Below are 23,795 nucleotides of genomic sequence, written 5' to 3'. Positions count from 1 at the left end.
AAAACGAAAACTCTCAAAAATAGTTAACATGAATGATGGGAAATCCTACGTTTTAGTGGTAACTGAAAGGCACCGATGTTTGACACCCTGGACGCCAAAGCAATAAACATGCAACATCAGCAACTACAGCGGTTCAAAAAATCATTTAGGTGATAGGTATACGCTACATGTAAGTGGTGGAGATGGTTGGAGAACATTAAAGGAGCTGTACGTATTACACTCCCTCCATGCTACTTCCCACATTTCACACCTATGACACACAAACAAGAGGCTACCCTGGGCCGTGCCTGGACTTTAGATCATTTTGAAAGTATACAGCCCTGCTGCTGTCTGGATACAGTTGCACCTTCCTATAATTGCCTTTTTTGAATGTGTCAACATGGTTAAAGACAGAATATCCAAATTTCCAGAACACTAGAATTCCACAACCGAACTCACAAAAATAAACACTGGAAACATTTAGCTGTAAACATGTGCTTTACTCCATTAACGTCCATAAGGCCATTAAGGTGACCAGGCATTTGGCATCAGTAAAGATGTGGGAACATCATATTGTCATGTGGCTCCATTCCTGCAAAAGAGTCCACTGGGTTGATCAGGACATTGGATGTACCATAGTGAATGGCACAAATGAATCAATGTAAAATGTGTGTTGCGTGAGGTACCATTTTATAGGATCCTATCCCTGACAGTGTGGCCATTGAGTTTACCTGGCATCCGACTCAATAAGTCATCGGGCCATTGCCTTGCCCTGGAATGTGACTTCATTAATGGCAGTGTGACCAGGGACATCTTAAGGATTTTGGGGGCCCTGGGCCAAAAGTATGTTGGAGGCCTCCTTTCGGAACAGCCATGAATGTATGATCGAATGTCAGCTTTTTAAGGCTCTTGCATGAAACATAAAGATAACATTTCTCTGCAAAATGTCTGCAACAGACTCTCACACATCACCCACATTAAAAAATAAATGAAAGGAAAACGGTATTTAAAGAAATCTGGTTAAGAATTCTCAAAGGTCATCAGGGTCCTGCTCTCTGCTGAACAGAAGGGGCTCTATCACCCCCCACCCCCTTTGAAAGTATGGGCCCTGGGCCAGAGCCCACTTTGCCCATGCCTTAAAACGTCTCTGATTGTGACCACTTAGTTGAACTTTAATGTAACACCATTGATGTTGATAAAACACTATAGTTGTGCTCAAATGTGATTTCACCAAGGCCAGTGGGACTAATGAGTTAGCTAGAAATGTGATTGCATTGATGACAGTGTTTGCAGGTTGCTACCATACTCAATCTATTCATAGTTATTGGCATTTATAACACTCATTTACACGTGAAAAGTGATCAACATGATCAGCAAAGGCTGCATCATTCATATTATTCTACAGCGTGCAGCAGCATACACAAAGCACAGCTCCAGGCCTGAAATGCACTTGGTACTGCACACAAAAGCTACCTTGTGAACAGCACTTTTCATTCTGGAGCCTTGCTCCTCCTAAAGATAAAACATATGGGGCCAGATGTAGCAAGGCATTAGCGCCTCGCAAACAGCGAAAAACGCCGTTTGCGAGGCGCTAATGCCCGCACGCGATGCAGAAACACATTTTGCGAGTCGGAATCGACTCGCAAAATGTGTTTCCGACTCGCAAATAGGAAGCGGTGTTCCATTCCTATTTGCGACTCGCACCGCGATGTACGTTTCGCGGTCGCAAAGCAACTCGCAGTTACCATCCACTTGAAGTGGATGGTAACTCATTCGCAAACGGGAAGGGATCCCCATAGGACCCCTTCCCCGTTGTGAATGATCACAAAATTATTTTTTCAGAGCAGGCAGTGGTCCTATGGACTACTGCCTACTCTGAAAAAAAACGAAACAAAAGGTTTCGGTAATTTTTTCTATTTGCAGCTCGTTTTCCTTTAAGGAAAACGGGCTGCAGATGGACAAAAAAAACCTGCTTTATTTAAAAGCAGTCACGGACATGGTGGTCTGCTGTCTGCAGCAGGCCACCATCCCCGTGAGTGCCCAGACTCGCTATGGGGTCGCAAACTGCGACCCATCCCATTAATATTAATGAGGTGGGTCTTTGCGACCCCATTGCGAGTTGCAGAAGGTGTCTGAGACACCGTTCTGCATTGCAAATTGCGAGTTGCAAATTGCGAGTCGGAAGGACTCGCAAATTGCAAGTTGCAATTCGCTTTCTTCCTACATCCGGCCCATGGTTCTTCGGCTCTCTATTCGATGCGAAGTGTACACTGGTTATTAAGGGAGCACCGACACCAGAAATGGAAGAACCCCAACCTAAAGGCAATATCACATCATACCATGTGCTGGCCGGCCTCTGCTTTTGGTATTTTAAATAAACTTCATGCGAATGTAATACAGGGGTGTTGCTTTGCAAGAACATCTTGCCCTTGTACTTCCTATGTAGGTTCTGTATTCTATTGTGATATAATGTCGTCCTGGTTCTATCTGAAGCTGTGTTCCACTTCACATCAGACCTTTGCCATAAATATCATGTTTTGTCTTCCGCTTTTAGGGACTGTTTTCCCCTTCTTTGAACTCCCCTTCTGTGAATGACAAGAGACCCAAGGAATTCATTAAACAAGCGAATAAAAGTGATCAAGTGAAATGCACATTCTTTTCATAATGTTCTCTAGTTGCACATATGTTAATCAGGCTTACATCAATATAACAGTCGCATCTAATCATTGCTTTTGATTATTTACATGGTTCATCACTAATGATGTGTTCAATGTGTTGTCTTTCCAAGAGAACACTTTCTTATTGAAAATAGCTGAAAGAGCATTACGCCATTTTGTTGAATAGTTATCCCAAAATTAATTAATAAAGCCTGGTATAATCTATAAGAAAACAAACATAGAGAGTTAAGCATCAGAGAGGACTTCATTGCAGGTGATAGGCACAGGAACATGATTCCACACCCATTTTAGCTGAGGATGCGAAGTATTTGGCATTCATTGGCTGCTCGGGTGATAGCCCTGTCGACTGTGGCTTACCACAAACACCCACAGCTGCTTTCATGAGCTGAAAATTGAACTTATTGTTCTGGAATAAGATGTGTGGTGTGAACCATCTTTGAAACTAAAAATAGGCTCTTCTTGTTTTTTTAAGCTTTCTTTTTTCAGAGTTTCATAGGCAATACCTGCCAGTATGCCAGCAAAATGTACATATACTTGTGTGAGGGCTATTATTGTTAATTTACTACAAATGTGCTAGGATTAGTATAGTGCTTAGAAGTTATGAATGAGAGTGTTAATGCTATAGCTTTCATAACAAAAATGTTGATGTTGTTTTTTATTGTGTACGTTATTCATAAACCTCCTTACAAACGTACTGTTCATATTCATTGTAATGAAGCAGGTGCCCAGGCCCTGACTTACCTGGACCAGGCCCCTGACCAGTCAAGGCCCTTGCAGACCAGGCTCTTGCTCCTCGAGGCACCTGCCACGTCCTCCACACTCATTTGCTCTCATCTCACTCAGTCTCTCTCGCCCACTTTTGACTCTCTCTCTTTTTCCCTTTCACCCTTTTGTGCATCTTTTTGCTCACTTCTCACCTATTTGAGCATCATGACTCTCTTCCTCTCCCCTCTCTCTCCTTTTCTCCCTTTTGTGCCTCCTTTTGCTTACTTCTCACCCTTTTGAACCTCTTCACTCTCTCTCTTGCACACATGTGTGCCTTTCTGAGCTCTGTTTAATCAAGTTGGGCCTCTTTTCCTTGCTTTTTCACCTTTTTTAGTCTCTCTTCTTGGTGCCTATCCTTTTCCATCCTTATGCTTTGTGTGCTACAGTCTCCTTCCTTCCACCTGCCACCTGTGAACCACTCCCTCCTCCCATGCTCTTTACTTGCTGCTCCCAGGCTTCCCCTCCTGCTTTCCTGTGCTCCCACTAAACCCTACCCAATGCTTCCATGCTCTCCCCCTCCCAGGACATATTTAGTAGCAGCCTTGGTGGGGCCTCACAGCGGGAGCATGAAGCGGTTGCGCTGCTAGTGTTCCAAAGGCAAGCCATTTTGCGTCTGTCTGCTCCTGGACAGGGGCGTAGCTTCAAGGGGGTGTTCGGGGTGTTACACCCTCCTTATAAATGTATTTTATAATAAAATGTTGGGTACAGGTGCTTTCAGTCGAGTGCGGGAGGTGTCTGTTGGACTTTACCAGGGTACGCACACTCAGACAAAAATGCACCCACACACTCTCTCTCTCTGTTTTTTAAGTCATCAAAAATGTTGGTTATGTTAAAAAATATTGTGTTTTCTGTCACTATATACTCCTACCAATCTGCATTCATCTCCCTCTCAGTGTCCCTTAGGCGTGATTGCTGGAAAATCTGAAACTCACCCCCCTCAATCTTACTGGCCAAACTACGCTCCTGCTCCTGGGCCACGCCCAGGGCCAGGAACTCTGGTCCGACCACTCCCCAGAAGTGCTCAGCTGCACTCCTGTTACTGCTCAACACCGCCCACACATTCCCCACTGATGATACGCCACACCACACAAGGTACCTTCTCATGCACAAACTGCCATTTCACATGCAATACCAGACCCTCAACGCACGCATGGCTTACAATCAATCAGCCCTCCCACAGCATGCAGATCTGCCTGACCAGCAAACTAGCACCCTGAAAATCACTTTCATGCATACCACTCAACACTCGCTCACTCTGCAAACATGCCACAGAGTTCTAGGACCTGCTCATCAATGACACCCTGGACCTCCTCTTTTTGACTGAAACCTGGCTGATCCCCTCATCGGCCCCGGACATAATCACAGCAATCCTGGTAGGATACAAGATTGAAAGATGGGCCCTACAACACAAACCGTGTGTAGAAGTTATGATTACCTACCCCCCACTAGGACCATCAATTAATTTAATTTACAATATTCAAGACTTTGTTGCCCCCCTTGCCATGGACTCCAAGGCATACATCTCCTTAGGAGACCTCAAAATCAGACTGACCCCAGCCCCACACCACTCGAGAGCCTAGACATCCTTGGTCTCATGCATCATGTCACCAAACCCATCCAATCCACCAGACACACTCTTGACACTGCTTCACTGCCTTCAATGGAGTCAGGTTCTTCGCTACCCCATCCCTCACTTGTACCGACCGTTCCATTGTCCATTTCCAGATAATCACCCCCACCTCATAACACCCACCAACAGCAGCCAGGCTAGCCACACCTGGAACAACAGCACAGAAGCAGACTGGACCCACGTCCTGTGCAAGTCCAGACAAAATCCCCACTGGGGCAAAACACAGAAACAGACCAACTCAACAATCGCTTATGTGACTGGGCCAGCTCCCTGGCACCCCTCAAACACATCCACCACAAAAGAGCCAAAAAGCAGACCAACTAGTATTCAGAAGAACTCTGAGCAACCAAAGGACACTGCAAACAATTAATGAAGAAATGGAGAACCAGATGAAAAGAGACCGACAAGGACACCTTCATAGCCACTCAAAGAAGACACCACCACCAGATCAGGGAAACCAAAAAGGAGGCCCTAGTCGAACACATAGAGAACAGCACCAACAGAAGGAAAGAGATCTTCACACAATCATCAAAGACTTCACATCACCATCCGTCTCCTCAAACACCCCCTTCCAGGACCTATAGGGCAGACAATCAGACTGCTTCAGTGGTAAAATGCAAACCATCTACACCATCTACAAGAACTTCGACCCTGAATATAACCCTCCCAGCATCGCCGCTAGCCTACCAACCCTGGAAACATGCCACGGTTAATGCTCTGCTTAAGAAACCTTTGGCACTAAGCCTAGTGTACATATGGCCCTGTGAATAACCTTAAGGGTAAAGAGTGAGTTGAAAGCAGCACTGGAAAATTTGTGTTTGTATTGGTTGGGAATTACACAGAAAATGGAAAGTTAAGAGTGATTGGTGCCCAAAGTATTTGCATGCAAACCAGACTACTCATTGACATTGTGCATAGATTTGTGCCATCTTAGCGGCAAAATTGAGGTGGAGCACTGATCACTTCTGAACTTATCTGAAATGTTGATGTTGTTGAAAGGTGTGGAGGTATTCACTTCATTTTCCATATCAGCAGATTGAGCTGGATTTTGAATTGTGTCACTTTACTTTTTTGTTACTCTGGAAGGTGTTTACCTTTACAAATGAATGCACTTTGGCTTGCGATCCACATCTGCAGTATTTCAAAGGGTCATGGGTATTTTGCTTAATAGTTTAATAGAGTAATGGGGTGACATTCTTTCAAGATGACAACTCAGTTTATGGGAGAAATGTCAGGGAACAAGATGTACAATTGCATGTTGTTTTAGAATCTTAAAAGAAAGTGGTCTGATTCTCAAGGTAGAGAATTGCATTCTTGCAAGGGATCGGGATGGATTATTTTGGCAACGACGTATCCAGGAAAATCTATTGAGAAATTGTTGAACATGACTTGAGGATGTTCCCAGTCAGTGCTTAATTTGAGCAGGTGATTTACTGTGCTCGGCCCCTGGTATTTAATTATCAACACAGGCACTTCTGGCAGTTTGCCACATTGCGGTACTGTTTGTCTAAATTAGAGATGAACACATCAGTTGTCTATGCTAATATTTTCTGCCCAAGCCATTCCTATAGAATTGGAGTCCTAGAACAGTCCGAATTGTCATACTTGTAGGGAGTGATGGTTAGTAGTTGTGTTGGTATTGTTACTGACGACGTTGGGAGGAGCAATGGGCGGTGCAAAATGCAGTGGCCTCCTAATGACAGCCCTCGCACATATTTTTTGTTTTACAAATTATGCACTGCTCCCAATAGAACTAATTAGGTTCAGTTAACAGCTTTCCAAGTGGTGTGGTTTTGCTCAATATTTTCACACCATTTCAGAAATAAAACAGTACCCTTAATTACTCTGATGAGGAAACATTTGAAATTTCTATGGAGTGAATAGTGTTAGGTGGCATCTGAACACAGAAAAGAGGACAATGTAAAAGTGCACCTGTAAAGTCCATATGACACGGTGATGAAAATATTATAATGTTGGATGCCAGTTGCAGTTGGTCATGGCGATGTGGTCACATAGGGAGAAGGTAAAGAGAAAATAGAGTGGTGGTTACATCTAGAGTTGTACAGGGCTCTGGACTGACTTTCTCAGTTATGGAAAATTATTCTTTAGCCTTGTGGGTGATGTGGTCACATAGGGAGAAGGCAGGGAGGAAATAGAGTGATGGTTGCATCTAGAACCTTGTAGCAATCTGAACTGACTTTCTCAGTTATAGAAAAAGAAGCTTTGTGGTTCGGGTGTGCAGTATTTGAGGACATACATTTGGGTTACAACATTCAGCCTGAGCCCGGACCCAAACGTCTATTTAGCATCACAAGGGGGAGATCGTGCCACACCATGCAGTCCAAAGTGGCAATGCAGGCTTCAGGAGTATCATTATTTTCCGGCTATGTGCCCAGGGCAAAGAAATTTGCAGATGATTTTTCTTTTAGGGGCCTGGGCCTGAAGATGAAGTAGATGGCATACGAGATAACATTGAAGAAGTGTGCATAATAAGCCAGGACAATGTGTTGCCTCGGCCTCTGTTGAGCGAGGAAAAATGAACAAAAAATGGATGAGGAGAGCATGCTAAGTAAAGTCAAACTTTTTTGTGATGGAGTGATAGCCAAAGGGCAAGGAAGTGGTACAAGAGTTGGGTGCTTACAATCAGGTTAGCAATAGCTGGGGTAAAGGTAAGACAGCTGAATCTGTTACTGACACCTGTCAGGGCATGGAGAACAGTACAGGAATTGGCCCATGAAGGCCATGTATGGATACAAGTATTGAAAAGGAGAATTTGTGAAGTCTTTTGATGGCCGGGCATGGACAGATCCAGCAGCGGCCACTGCTAATCTCAAAGGGAGGGGCAGGGGGACGGAGATGGAGGGGGGGTTAAAATTAAAAATAAATAAAATATATGTACCTTTACAGACGCCGTCGTCTCCTGCCACCTCACGCTCCTCTTCCCTCAATGTGGTGTCCCAGCATTTACTGGGACACCAGCACAGGTTCCCCTGCAGTCCTGGAGCTGCTTTCATGCTAAAGCTAGCATGAAAGCAATGGCAGAATTGGTCTGAGCAGCTTTGACTTCCACTCAGACATAATCCTGGCGCCTGTGCAGTTTCTCCAGTCTGACTGTTCAACAGAGCCAGTCTGCAGAAACCCAAGTGTGCATGTGTGCTTGGCCGGCCTGAGACAGCCGGCCAAACACACATGCGCACTTAAGTGCACTCTCTTCTCCTCCCCCTTCCCCTCCCTCGCCCAGCCGTGCCCCTTCTTTTCACATACTGCTGTCTGAGCCAGCAGCAGAAAAATAAAACAATAGTGAACTATTGTTTTATTTTTCTGCTGCTGGCTCAGCCAGGGGGGTGATGCTCCTTCACCATTGTGAAGGAGCTGCCCCTGGACAGACCAGTGGAATGCTGTTCAAGAGATTGGAGCATGTGTGTGCTTAATAATCTCAACTGAAGAAGCCATAAGCAATTAAGCCCATCTAAGTGCAATTGAATTTTTGAGAGATATCTTTAACAAGGAAGGATTACCAGAGAAATTTGATGAATGTGTGAGGTAGAGATCTCAAAGGTGGGACAAACTGTTCCATCGGGTGATAAAGGCTCAGTTGCAGTTAGCTCCAGTAAATGCAGATGAGTAGAGCAACACTAGTATGGACATTTTATGGGTCATTGAGATGACACCATTATAAATGGTTCAGTGTCTTTATTTAACAGAATAGCACAAGCCAAACTTTGTTTGAAAACATGACTCAGTTGCACTAAGGCTTGAAATGGGAACATGTGTAAAATAAATATGCCTCCTGTGTAGTTCCCTTCCTCTGCCAGAATTGAAACGCTGCCTTTTCCGCTTGTCTCTTTCTCCTACAACACACAAGGTTGCTAAAGATCAGCACGTGGGAGCCTTTGGTCTGTAGGAACCTTCTGAAACATAGGAAGGGCTGCACTTATTTGTGCATCTTCACCACCGCACCCACCTCTAAGCAAAGGTGTGTTCTAAATAGTGTGGCAGGTGCAGTGGCACCAGATCCCACTTCACCCCAATTAGTGGCTGTAATAAAAAAACTCAGGCATGGGAGACCAATATTCTTCATTGCATTGTGGGTCATAGAGCACTTGCCATGGCATTGCCTCAAATCAGACCCTGTTTGAATTATTGCTCCTATCTTTTCATGGTCCACTCCACAAATTTCATACTGTGGGAGCATTTGGTTGGATAAAAGAACGCTTTTACTCTTCTCCAGTGGGGTAAACAGTTAATCCAGTGCTTGCAATGTGTCCAGAAATAACCAAATGACACTTTCTCAGGCCCACACTCGAATGCAATGGAAGTAATTCACTGACACTAAGGTGGTCATTCTGACCGCGGCGGGCGGAGGTCGCCGCCCGCCATGCGGTCACCGCCAAATGGCCGCTCCGCGGTCAGAAGACCGCGGATGCCATTCTGGCTTTCCCGCTGGGCCGGCGGGCGACCGCCAGAAGAGCGCCCGCCGGCCCAGCGGGAAAGGCCCTGCAACAATGAAGCCGGCTCCGAATGGAGCCGGCGGAGTTGCAGGGGTGCGACGGGTGCAGTTGCACCCGTCGCGATTTTCACTGTCTGCAATGCAGACAGTGAAAATCTTTATGGGGCCCCACAACACCCATAAAAACCGCCAGAAACAGGATGGCGGGAAGGGGGACGGAATCTCCATGGCGGCGCTGCTTGCAGCGCCGCCGTGGAGATTCAGCCCATGCAGGGGAAATCCGGCGGGAAACCGCCGGATTCCCTTTTCTGACCGTGGCTTTACCGCCGCGGTCAGAATGGGCTGGGAAGCACCGCCAGCCTGTTGGCGGTGCTTCTGTGGTTGTCGACCCTGACGGTCAATGACCGCCAGAGTCAGAATGACCCCCTAACTCTCTCTCTGACTTATTTACTCACTAACTCACCCACATAAGGGTTTGGTAACGCCTTCACAAAAACATTCATGCCTCTCACAGTCACTCACTCAATGCATACTCAACTATACTTTTACTTGCACACTCAGTGACACGTTCGGTCACTCATATACACCTCCCCCTTCTAACTCACAAATCAAACAATCTATATCTTAATTCCCACACATGCACTCATTCGTTAAATCACACTAACACATGGAAACATACACACTTCTCACACCCACACTCTTCTGCACACTGTCACGATCCTTACAATCACCTCTAGCTAATCATCAACACACATAGATATATACACATCCCTTTCCCTGGAGTGCACAAAAATGTGCATGCACACAGTTGCAGTCACTTGACTGCATTCACACATTCAAAGCCCCCTCAGTTGAGCTGTGGAGGTCCAGCATTTTTGGACTATGGATCGTGTTCTCTTCTCCGTCCGCCCATGAATTCAGTTGGGTGGGAGTCTTGCCAGTTTCTGGTGGACATCTCTGCTGACTTCTAAATGACCTTTTTAGTCCTATCTTAAGCAGAAGTAAATTTATGAGCTTTTACAAAGTGGGAAAGGTCAGTGGGAAAATGTGTGATGAGGAACAAATGCATAAACATTTAGGCACGCAGAGCTTAAGGTACCTTTTCTCCACCATTTTAAGTCCCCGAGAGTAGAATTGCTTACACAAAAATCCATTTTTAAGTAATTATTACTATGAGTGTGTTAGACCTCTTAGCTCTTGGCATGGTTTCCCCTGTCTTTTTGGCTTCTGACCTCCTGTTCTTGATCCTGAGCTGATCTTTTTGTTGGTTTTAGGACGCTCTGCACTTTACCACTGCTGACCAGTGCTAAAGTGTAAGTGCTCTCTGTTCATTGGTGATTGGTTTATCCATGATTGCCATATTTGATTTACCAGTAAGTCCCTAGTAATGTGCACTATGTGTGCTGAGGTCCTGTATATCAAATGCTATTAGTGGGCCTGCAGCACTGATTGTGCCACCCACATTAGTAGCCCTGTAAACGTGTCTCAGACCTGCCACTGCAGTGTCTGTGTGTGCAGTTTTAAACCCCCATTTAGACATGACAAGTGCACCCACTTGCCAGGCCAAAACCTTCCCTTTTACTACATGTAAGTCACCCCTGAGGTAGGCCCACGGCAGCCCCATGGGAAGGGTGCAGTGTATTTAAAAGGTAGGACATGTACTGGTGTGTTTTACAAGTCCTGGTAGTGGAATACTGCTAAATTCGGTTATCACTATTGCAGGACCTATCTCTCCCACAGTGTAACATGGGGATTGCCTTGAAATATCTTTTAAGTGTAATTCTGCCATGAAGAAGAGCTATATGCTGTAGGAGGGACTCCCACTCTTCCTGTTGCTTTGCTATGCTGGCCTGCTGCTTGCTGCTACTGTCTGGGAGTGAACGGGCTGGACTTTGCTTTCTACTTCCTGCTTCCAAACGTTCTCCAAGGGCTTGGAATGAGATTGCCTCCTGTTAGAAGTCTCAGGGACATCAGAGACTTCATCTGCCAGTACCTGGGTTCTCTTGCTGAGAGTCCTGACTCGCCAAGTGGTGCCAGATTCAGTTCCTGGACCCCTGGGAGTGAGTTCGGGTGTAACCAAGAAGAAACCAGGCCCTGATTTATACTTTTACACACAAAACTGCGTTAGCGCAGTTTTGCATGTAAAAATATAGCGCCGGCTAGCGCCATTCCTGGATGCCGGCTGGGCACCATATTTAAGGAATGGTGATAGCCGGCACTAATGCCTGGTTACCATAATTGTAAATGATGCTAACCGGGTGGAGGAGGCGTAGGGGGAATCGGAGGTTGTGCGCCCAATTATGGCTCTACACTGTTTAGAGGCAAACAAATGCCTCTAAGCAGTGTAATGCCATTTATTGGTGCACATCCTCTATGGACATGGCTCCTGTCTTAATAAAGACAGGAGCCATGCCCACTGCCCCAATGGCCATGCCCGGGGGGCGAATATCCCCTGGTCATGGCCATTGGGGCCAGCGGCATGCAGGGGGCCCGAGTCAGGGCACCTCAGCAGGAAAAAAAATAAAAAATACAAATACTTACCAGGACTTACCTGGGATGGGTCCCCCATCCTGTGGTGTCCCTCTGGTGTGGGTGTCCCTGGGGCCAGGGATGGGCACCTGTTGGCTCTTTCCATGGTCCCTGACCATGGAAAAATGCCCAAGAGGTCTTCTAACGCCTGCCCATACCCAGGCGTTAGATAATGGCTCGGCCCCTATCCCCCAGTGCTTGAATTTAGCATGGGGGATAAATATGGCGCTAAGGCCATATTGTGATTTTTCTGGACGGTAACGCCTACCTTGCATCTCATTGACACAAGGTAGGTTTTCACGTCCAGAAAATGACGTTAACTCATATAAATATGGAGTTAGGTTTGCGCTGAATTAGCGTTAAAAAAATTACGCTAATTCAGGGTAAACAGGGTATGAATATGCCTCCAAGTACATCAACTCCAGAGCGACTTTGGATCCGGTGCCGTTGTCCAACTCCACGCCTCTGCCTGCACCTGAGCTGTGGTCCCCACAGAGTGCAATGATCGTGACCGACCATGCAGGCCCGACACTACCACAGCACCTCTGAAGTCCTGCCTCAGCGTGAGTCCTGAGTGCTGTGTCCTCGACGTATAGGGCACCAGACTCCGACAGCACCTGTAGCCCCATGGAGTGATTGCAACACTACTAAGTCAATGTCTCACATCTTCACCTGCTGAGTTCATCAATCTAGCCGGATGGTGAGGAACCAATGCCTCGCAACCAATGCCGCATCACCTCCCCTGCAACCATAAGGAACCAACGCCTCACCTCCCCTGCCCATCAGTAAGGAACTGTCGCCTCACCCCCGTTACCAGTAAGGTACCAGTGCTTCACCGGCTCCAGCGACGCATCATCTCCCTGACTCAATGCAACCTCTTTCTTTCCTCCTCGTTTTACAAGGTACTTTACCTGGCGCTCGTGCCACTCTGTAACTGGCCCGCACTCCCTCATGAGTGGCATCAGACTGTTGAGAATGACTCCGTCAAGACGTTGTGATAGCCATAGTTGGAGCTCTTGTGTTTCTAAGTGCTTGTGTACGGGGATTTTTGTCGTTTTGGTCTTGTTTTACTCAGATAAATATTGGTTATTTTTCTAAACTGGCGTGGAGTACTTTTGTGGTGTTTTCACTGTGTTACAATGTGTGTGCACAAATACTTTACACATTTCCTCTGAGATGAGCATGACTGCTCATGCCAAGCTACCAAGGAGGTGAGCAGGGGTTATCTTAGCTGTGTGACTCTGTTACCCTGAGTAGAATGAGGGTCCCTGCTTGGACAGGGTGCAAACCCCTACCAACTAGAGACCACATTTCTAACAGAGTATAATATGAATGTTTGTGAATTCTCAAAGTAGATTTTATACCTGCAGAGAATGCTATTTTTTTATTTAAAGTAATCTTCAATGTTCAAATAGCTTTGTGTATCGGGCATGCGAAATCTGTTTTTTTTTTGGTTGGTCAAAGATTATTGGAAACCAATGATGACACCAGGAGCCATTTACGACTGGTGTTCTGAGACCCAGTACCGGTCCCAAAGTGGATGACCAAGTATTTTCCCTAAGCACTTGGCTCTCTTAAGGTAAATAAGCAGAGCAGTTCCAGACCTTTTCAATGAGGAGATGTGGGTTAACCACCCTGAACACATCAGACCACAGTGATACCCATCAATTAGTTACCACTTTAGTCAATGCATTACTTTGGAAAATTGTTTTAATATGCATATGAAAAGGAACCTCTACATGATGATTAGCAAAGACACACGGATTTCTCTGGAACCTTCCTGACCAGATCTGCGACCCTAAACATTGTTATGGCTTTCAAAACTCCTGATATAAAAATATTTAACAAACTATGAGCAGTGTTATTCAAAGGAATGTGCTCATCCTCCCAAACTTGCTACTTTAATACTCTTTAGCAAACAGTCTGTGCAAAAGAATTGGGGAAACAGTGGCTCTAAATCTCAATTTGTTGGTGCAAAAGTTCAGAGCATAGGAAGTTCACGTTGTTACACTTCAACGGAAATTGTATCTTTATGCCTGAACTACAGTGATTTAAGTATCAGTTTCTCCTGAAGGGGCGTTAATGATTGTTTCGCTCAGGATTCTTTCATCTTCTCGTGCCCCCTACCCATAGAATATATGATCCTCCTACTCCTGGGAAACGCCAATGATTTCTCTTGTGGGTGGGATATTGATATTGTCCAGTGCCCAGTGCATGGACACAGTCTCCTGGGGTCCAAATAGTCGCAGGCTAGTCCATTAGGATTGTAGCTGGTTCAAGTGCTAGTTCATTGAAATACATGAAATGGAATTAAAGGATCAGGAGCCTCTGATGAAAAGCTCACCAGGCATCATCTCTAAATTCTGATGGCAAGGTGGCAAGGGCCAGGGGCACCAGCAATGGCTACTGGAGCAACAAAGACAAAGATGGAGACAACACACTTTTTGGGGTGTTGAGTTAAGGATTTAAATAGGAATATTTCAGGAATCGCTTGCTCTAGAAAGATGTGGTTATTTGACCTGGAATCAGAGAGACAACCTCTAAGTACCTCTCTGAATTCACAGATTAGTGGTTGAAGTTGATGTAATCCTCAAGGACTCTGGAGAACACAGGATGGCGACACTGCCACTCCCATTCCCCCAATGTAAGAGGCATTAGTGGTAAAGAACACTCACAAAGCACATTGTTGTTAAATCTATAAGGACAGAAGAGACACTGAGGAGTCAGTGGGCTACAGAAGATTTGGATGACTATCAACCATGAGCACAGGGCCATGTCTGAGGTTGTACAGGGGATTTGGGGTTCAAGGAAGAGTAATTTAAAATTACAGTATATTAAATAAACACATTAATTTAATACATAAAAATAGATTTAACGTAAATTACACATAATTGTATTGTATGTTTAATTAATAAATGCAAAAACACACTACACTAACCATCCATGAACTCTAACAAATTCTTATTTCCCTTTAACGCTACCCTTCCCTGAAGCCTAAAAATTCCTTCCTACCCCTCAACACTACCCTTCCATGCACCCTAAACACCCCTTAATACCGCTTAATGAATTAGTTCCCCAAAACATAAAAACAGCATACTGCCCCCTAACACTACCTCACCTAGGATGTATGTTAGACTTTTCATCCTTGGCGTGGTCTCCCTTAACTTTTTGCCTCTGTTTCCCAGGTTGTTGATGTGTGCTGGACTCTGATTTTGCTGTTTTTGTTACTCTGAGCACTTTGCCACTGTTAACCAGTGCTAAAGTGCAAGTGCTCCCTTACAAAATGTGTGTGTAATTGGTTTATCCATGATTGGCATATTTGATGTATTAGTAAGTCCCTACTAAAGTGCACTAGAGGTGCCAGGGCCTGTAAATCAAATGCTACTGGTGGGCCTGCAGCACTGTTTGTGCCACCCACATAAGTAGCTCTGTAATCGTGTCTCAGACCTGCCACTGCAGTGTCTGTGTGTGCAGTTTTAACTGTAAATTCGACTTGGCAAGTGTACCCACTTGCCAGGCCTAAACCTTCCATTTCTTACATCTAAGACACCCCTAATGTAGGCCCTAGGTAGCCCCAAGAGCAGGGTGCAGTGTGTGGTTAAGGTAGGACATATAGTAATGTGGTTTATGTGTCCTGACAGTGAGATATTGCTAAATTCGTTTTTCACTGTTGCAAGGCCTGACCCTCTCATAGGTTAATATGGGGGCTACCTTTAAATCTGATTAAAGTGTAGATTCCCTTTGGGAGCGGATGGACATGTGGAGTGTGGGGTCTCTAAGCTCACAATTTAAAAATACATCTTTTAGTAAAGTTGATTTTAAGATTGTGTGTTTGGAAATGCCACTTTTAGAAAGTGAGCATTTTCTTGCTTATGCCATTTCTGTGACTATGCCTATTTGTGGATTCCCTGTCTGGGTCAGTTTGACAGTTGGGCTGGTTGCACCTCACACTAGACAGTGACATAAAGGGAGCTGGGGTGTAGTCTGCATTTCCTGGTGAGCCATGTGTGCTAGGAGGGAGGGGAGGAGTGGTCACTTACACCTGAAAGGGCTGTGCCTGCCCTCACACAATGCAGTCTCCGACCCCCTGGTGAGAGTCTGGGGCCTGGCCTGGGCAAGGCAGGATTTCACATTCAAAAGAGACTTTACTTTGAAGTAGGCCTACTTCAAAGGAGAATTTGCGTATAAGAAGGGCACCCCAAACCACAGACTTTAGAACACTTCTGGAAACCAAGAGGAACCTCTGCCTGAAGAACAGCTGAAGAGCTGAGGAAGAAAAGCTGCCCTGCCTGTGACTGTGCTTTATGGAGCTATCCTGCAGTTGCTGCTTCTGCCAGAGTAAGAGGGCAAAGACTGGACTTTGTGTGCCTTCCATCTTGTGAAGATCTCCAAGGGCTTGATTTAGAGCTTGACTCCTGTTGTTTGAAGTCTCAGGGACAGCACCTCTCCCAGCACCTGGAGTCTCTGGAGAGACTCCTACTCTGCCTGTGGTGCCCATCCAGTTCCTGGGACCCTGAAAGGAGAAGCTGGCACCTTAAGAGGAAGAAATCCACTCACAGAACGCTGTGCAGGTAAAAGATCGACGCAACTCCGATCTGCAGCTGGGAAATCGACACGCCGCCGGCTTTGAGGCTGAAAATCAACGCTCGCCTGTAAAGAGACCGAAGAATCGACCCACAAAGCTGGAGGAACGATGTGCAGCATCGCTGACGGAGGCTGGTGAGATCGCAACCCGCCCTGCATGGTTCTTGGATCATCATGCAGATAGATTTCTGACGCAAACACTGCTGGACGTGTAAAAACAACGCAAGGCCTGTCTGGACTTGAGAGTGCTGACCGGATCGACGCTTTGCTCTCCTGCTGAGAGAAGAAACTACATGCCCGACCCGACAAAAAGGAGAAACGACGCAAGTTCTTGCTCATGAGTGAAAACAACGCATCACAAGCCCTTTTTGACACACACTCACCCGTGCGGGGGTTATTTTTGATGCACCCAAAGTAAATGTTCACGCTAATAGTGTTAGTGTGTGTTTAAAACTACATGAAGACTCTTTTTGCTTTTTAATTGATAACTTGACTTGTGTATTGTGGATTTTTGTCTTTTTGGCCTTGTTTTGTTTAGATAAATATTTCCTATTTTTCTAAACTGGTGTGTCATTTTGTAGTGTTTTCATTGAGTTACTGTGTGTGTTGGTACAAATACTTTACACCTAGCACTGTGAAGTTAATCCTACTGCTCGTGCCAAGCTACCAAGGGGGTAAGCAGGGGTTAGCTGAGGGTGATTCTCTTTTACCCTGACTAGAGTGAAGGTCCTTGCTTGGACAAGGTGTAACCTGACTGCCAACCAAAGACCCAATTTCTAACAATGTAAAAAAAACAATGATGTGAGGGTACTCCAGATGCACATAACTTGCTGAAATGACTCCAAATATAAAGGTTGATGAAGTAAGGACAGACAGGACCTTGGGCACAAATCTAGAGAGGAATAAGCACAGGCAAGCCAAGAAACTTAAAGCTGTCCTGCCCATAAATCTTTAAAATAGGATTTAGAAATAAAAAAATACCTCTCTTTGAAGGAGTGTCATGTTACACAGATGATGGAAAGGGAAGAGAGGGCTGGGATTAGAAAACAACAAGACATTCCTCCTGACTGTCATCCTCCCGTCTGTGCTGCTGAGAGAGAAAGGAGTGGTGTGTGTGTGACCTAAGAGGCTGTGGGTCTCCTCTGCAGCACTGAAGCTTGACCTGATAAGGAGCCCTGGCTCACTGCAGGTAGGAAAACCAAAGATACTGATGGTTGAGAGTAATGCACTCTTTTGGTGGAAGCACACATTTTTGACCAAATCAAATCAAACGCTGACGAGACTAGCATCTGGGTGGACCCACAATCCCTCTCTGTAACACATCTGAAATCTATCTTTATGATTACATAATGAATGGCTACAGCTGCACTGTAAAGTCAGACCTAAAAAGGCTGAAATGTACTTTTTTTTCCAGTGTGTCCCATATCCTGTTCCGTTCCTTTTCTATTTGCGTCCTCTTTGCCTTTTGTCCATTTATGACTGCTGAACTGCTGTTGTGCTGTATGTGCGCAGTGTGTGAGGGACGCTTGCACTGTTAGCGACGCTTGAAAAAAAACCTCTCACTATTTAAAAAAAACAATTACTATGAGCTTTGTCAATGCTCGTGTTTATAGAGCAGCTGACCCTGCAACACCGAGAGCGCGATCCAATGAAACGCTTACAGCTCTACCATCGCCCCAGCGAGTGACCTTTCCTCTCTGACCCTCCGCTTGTGCGTGATGAATCACACACAAATCAAAAAATAGTGTCCTGATTCCCAGACTAATTACTGCGCTCTCTGACCTATTGAAAACACTTATTGTGAAAATACTTCAGCAGCTGCGAAAGCCCTCCTCGGGTGGGGGGCTGCAAAGTACATAGAACCCTCCCCCACCCCCCTGAACTCACGCAGAAGCTCTCAGACCAGGGTACTGTGTTCAGAAGGCCCCCCAGGCTTCTCTCCTCAGCGGCCTTTGTTACGCCAGTAGGGTATTAAAGGAAAAAGGCTGTGCCGTGGGACTCTGGCTTATTGCCCGAGCTGCCTTTCACACACATCCTCGCAGACTCCATAGTAACATCAATAGTAAAACAGTAAAAGCAAGAGTGATAATAAAATTTATTAATAAGTAATAACAACCACCCTAATGGCCAGAGCTGTCTTGGAGCTTGGGGAATCAGGCTCGAGTCTCGGCGTCGGTTCAACACCCTGTGACGCTAGGCAAATCCCTTAACTTCCCCGTGCCTACCAAAACATGAATGTGTCCTTGTGTAACTGGTGCTCATGTAAAGCGCTCCAATACCTTCGGGTCGAGTTGGCGCTATATAAAACCGCAAAAAAAAAAAAAAAAAAAAAACACAAGGGATTGCACAAGAGTTTTCTCTTTCCATGTTTCGTCTAGGTAGTGATATATTATGAGTTAATATTACCTAGGTCAATGGCAGTCTTTATAGCAACTCTCCAATAATAAAAGTCTACGTTTGCCGCACTGCCGTCATAAACTTCTATTTCATATCGCACGTTCTGAGAACGTTAAACAACAGTGTTGCCACTGCCCCAAGCAATGCTTCTTAACTTATCGACCAGGGAAGGATAGAAGGCTCAACTGCCCGATGCAAGGGTTCAAATTCATGAAGGCTGCAGTAGATACAAGCAGCAGGCTCCCAACCAGCTGATCTATATTGAAGGAATAGCAAAATTAGATGATACGTGCATGTTTTTACAGCAGATGCTCCCACCCCCTGAGCTGTTTTAATAAACTCGTTATGCTCACCTCCTTCCGAAGGATGTCCAGCTAGCGGAGCGCTTCCACCCGATGCTGCCGAGGGCTACTAGGTCCAAGTGGCTAGAAGCCGCACTACACAGGGAAACGTTATATGTAACTGAGCTGGGTGAAGAAATCTCACAGTTACTGTTACTTCGAAAACGGAAGTGGCGTGTGCGCGTGGTTGGGGACAGAGGATGGCAGCGCTTAGGAAGTAAGACCTCCCCACCCCCACCGGGGTTAAGAGCAGCGCACTGCCCAGCTAACGTGACGGTGCTTTGTAAGGCATTTCTACAATGCACGTGTACCTGGATCTGTGACTCCTCATTTCATCCAAATGATATCAGGGCAGTGCAGTGTCCTGCTGGACACCTTTAGTGTTTACTACACAGCTACCTTAGAGGGCCCACACCCATCCAACACAGGCCTCACCAGTCAAATAAAAGAGCCCGAGAGCGTGCTCGTAGCTAGTTGGGCACCATATCAACCTGTGTCTTCATTATCCAGCATATGGACCTACGGCCCACAACACAACAGGCAGGACCTTTTTTCCAGCAGTGCCCCCAACAAACATAGTCCAGAGATATCCAAATCTCAAGTTTAGAAATACCATGGGGCCTGTCCGGAAGCTACCCACACTCCCCATCCCCTCCCAGGTACAGTGTTTACACCTCAGCCATAGAAACAGGGCACTTCTAGCTGATATTTTACTGAAATGGGAACCATATATGCAAATTCAGCTTGCCAAGCAGCCATCATCTGGCAATCCAGGAAGCCAGCTCTCCAAGAACCTCACTGAAGGTGCTTTTATCATTTGGATTATCCTACCCTGATGTTTAAACAATGTCCATACCTCATATCTATTTTGCATACTTGCACAAGTACTCATTCAGTTTTACAGCCTGATAGGCTTCATGACACGTTGGATGCTGGATGATTTCTGGGGTTCCCAGCAGGCTGGTTTTAGGAATTTATATCTGGATGAGCCAAGGGTGCGTTTGGGTGTGTTAGCGCGCCTGGTCCTTAGTAAGTAAACTTACAAGGTGACGCGTATAGGTTGATGAACCTTTTGATTCGCATGGAGTATCCTAGCTAGGCTAATGGTAGTCACGCTAATAATTAATAGGCAATTCAATAAACATTAGTCACCAACATTAATGAATCAGAACATAACACCCCATGACCCTCCAGTCATGAATAACCACAACTCACTATACGTTTTAGTAGTTTATTCCCTATTAGTTACAATACTAATTCATGAAAATTAATTCAACTTTATTCACGTCAGCAAATCCATATTAATTCATTAGAAGGTGCCAAAAACATAGTCTAATCAAAACTTGCATCAGAGTACATTCTAAAGCAGTAGCATAAGTCAATAATTGAATCAGAAATGAATAAGTCAACATGAGTAGCAGAGTTAAGCAAATCAGTTTGTCAATCATTTGTCTCTGTGTTTGTCAATGTCATAAGGTAGGAACCTCACCTAACCCAGATGAGCATCAGCATGTGGGACTTCATGCGAAAACAGTTTAGAACATGAATTGAGAAAAAACATCTAGCTAAGAGAAAAACTATTTAAAACAGCGCAGTTGGTACCTAGAAAGAAAAGGCGCAAAGTTAACTCAGTCACTTTGTCAAATCTACCTATCCTCGGTATGGATCAACAGCAAGTCAGTCTTCGTCCTCAGGTCATCAATCGATCAGCAACACATCAGGCTCTCAAGCACATGAGCCCAATGACAGAATAACGAATCGCCTTGACATCTCACTCCATACGTCTCATCTCCTAACTCATCTCAGGTCGCATCTGAAGTTTTCTCCCTTTGTCATGGCATTATATCAAAGTCACCCAGACTATCTCCCAATTTCTAACTGGTCAGTTAATCACCAGTCATGAATCTGTCCAATTGTATATTTACTCCAAATCTATACATTTTAAAATTGTACGGATCTCAAATTGTTGATTGTTTCACTTTGCGATGTACTCATCGTCCGGCTGGTCAGGTATCGAAAATGTTGCATCTTCTTCTCCAGCCAGTGTCTCTATTGTTCGAGTCCTGGGAAAGTATGCTCTGAGCGCTTTTCACAGTAGTTGATACATTCTGGTTTCCATCGTCTCCTGTCTGTCGGTTCCTGCAAAGGTTTCAGCTGGACAATTTTTATTAAACAATGAGCAGTTCATGGTTAGTTTGATTTGTCAGGCATCTTTCATTTTAACATTAATATTCAGCTTCTGCACGCAGCCTGGCAAAACTAGGCCACAACTTTGGCTAAGTTAAGCTCTTCAATATAATGCAAGTTATTTCTCTCAATATGACATACTACTACGTTATTTCTATTTGTTTTTCTATATTTCATATATGCTATTCATTCTATTAGTACATTTTCAAACGTGCACATTATTTTCCTACGTTAATCATTTTCTACATTTTTCATTATTCAAAATACATAAATATTAATTAATACATTTTTAATTATTACATTTTGCGTTAACAATTCCTCCTCTGATGACTAAATAAGTCATCACACTACTTTTATCACCAACAGTTTAGCAGCTCTGTTTCTTCAGCATTTTGCTTTCTCCTCAAATCTTCCCTTTAGATTATTTCTCTCTTTCGTTCTTCCCTCCTCAGATTATTTTTAGATCTTTTCAATTTAATCTTTTGACACAATTTACGTAGTCCCCATATTCCTAATATACAAACAATCACAATTAATATTCCCTGTATGATTTCTAATAATACCCCATTCCAAATGTTACTAAGCCAATTTCCCATTGAAGCAAATCCTTTCCCTACCTTTTTTCCATACACCTGGTTCCTTCACTTCCTTCAAATCCTTACTTGAGCTAGTCAGGTTAGTAAGTAAGTCTCTTACCTCCTTACTGTTATCCGGTATATATGAGCAACAATGCCTAGAGTTAATCATTTTACAGACTCCGCCGTCCTTTGCTAGAAGGATGTTTAAAGCAAGACAATTTTGATGAGTCACAGCTCTATCTGCAGCCAATTCAGTATGTATCAGGAATATTGCCCCTATAAAATATGTCAACATGTTATCCACAATTGTGGACAACTTTAGAATCTTGATCAAATTCAGGATGTCTCCCAATGAAGGAATCACCGCACCAAATATATCTCCCACTATCGCAGAAGAGGATTCCCTCCTCTGTCTCTTATGATGTAATTCAGTCAGTTTCGGAAACTTTTTCAAGTCTTCTATCTGGTAAATCTTTGGGAATACTATCCCCAAATCCCATGTCCTATACCATCCTCTTGGAAGACGGTAATAAGCATTAAGTCCACAAATATAGTAAATATCTAGAATCGCAGGGTCCTGACCATTCAACATAAAAGTCCATTTACTCTGAAACAAAAACACATGTCTACATTCACTCGTACCCACAAATAAAGTGTTGGTACATGATTTTGGCCTGTATATACAAAGCTTCCCTACATATAATGCATCTAAAGTTAATTTTCCTTGAGTCTTAAATGCAGTGTAAGCATAATCATTCTTGTAAGTCCTTTTCTCTAAGCCTTTTTCTAATTTCTCCTTTAATGCTTTTCTCCTATCATCAGCATGCCCTAAAAAGCTTTTAACTGAAGGTGTAAGCAAGCATTTAAGGTTATTTTTGTGCACATATGCAGTTCCAAATGTTAGTGTAGGCTCAAAGAATCCTCTAACCAATACGATATCATGATCCTTAGCTATTCTACTCAGATATCTAATAATAGGACCAAAAGAAAACACTAAGGGGGTCATTCTGACCTCGGCGGTAAAAGGCGCTTACCGCCGGTCAGAAGACCGCCATAACACCGCCGCAGTTGCGGTAAACCGCCACGGTCATTCTGACCCGCTACTTGAAAACCTCCAAAAACCCGACATCCACAAAAGTCCGCCACACCAAAGGTCAGCGAAAAAATGGCGATGACCAAACCTCCACCGTCACGGCAACACAAATACGCCCATGCCATTCCGACCCACGAATCCACGTGGCGGTTTTTCAGCCGCGGTACTCCATTGGCGGTACACACCGCCGCGCTCAAAATACACACACACTTACAAAACACAACCACATTGGACAATTTGAAATACACACACCTGATACACATACACACACCACTCCCACACACCCACACCACTATAAAACACCCGCCCACATCACCCACAAACCCCTATGACCACGATTGCGAATCAAGGATGGAGAGAGACAGCACTGCTTAGAGTAGACCATCACACAGAGGCAAATCACAACATCACCCACACAATTAGCACGCACAAAACACCATACACCACCACACACACTTTACACTCCACAACACATACAACATCCCTCACCTCATCCACACCACCCCATGGCACCCCAAAGACACCCCAGGTTCTCTGACGCAGAACTCAGGGTCATGGTGGAGGAAATAGTTCGTGTTGAGCCC

The 23,795-nt window shown here is 44.8% G+C and overlaps 1 protein-coding gene across 1 annotated transcript in view; it reads right to left on the bottom strand.

Moving 5' to 3' along the window:
- The window catches only part of LOC138246539 (p53 apoptosis effector related to PMP-22-like), a 51,604-nt gene extending 32,111 nt beyond the window's left edge, over positions 1–19,493 (bottom strand). Inside the window, exon 1 of the mRNA XM_069201202.1 lies at positions 19,366–19,493. The gene's annotated coding sequence lies outside the window, so the exon portion shown is untranslated. The remainder of the gene's footprint in view (positions 1–19,365) is intronic.
- Positions 19,494–23,795: the final 4,302 nt, after the last annotated feature.

This window comes from Pleurodeles waltl, chromosome 7 (assembly GCF_031143425.1).
Source record: "Pleurodeles waltl isolate 20211129_DDA chromosome 7, aPleWal1.hap1.20221129, whole genome shotgun sequence".
Taxonomy (NCBI): Eukaryota; Metazoa; Chordata; class Amphibia; order Caudata; family Salamandridae; genus Pleurodeles; species Pleurodeles waltl.
The sequence above is the reverse complement of the archived record's forward strand: the minus strand, read 5'-3'. Positions and strand labels throughout refer to the sequence as shown.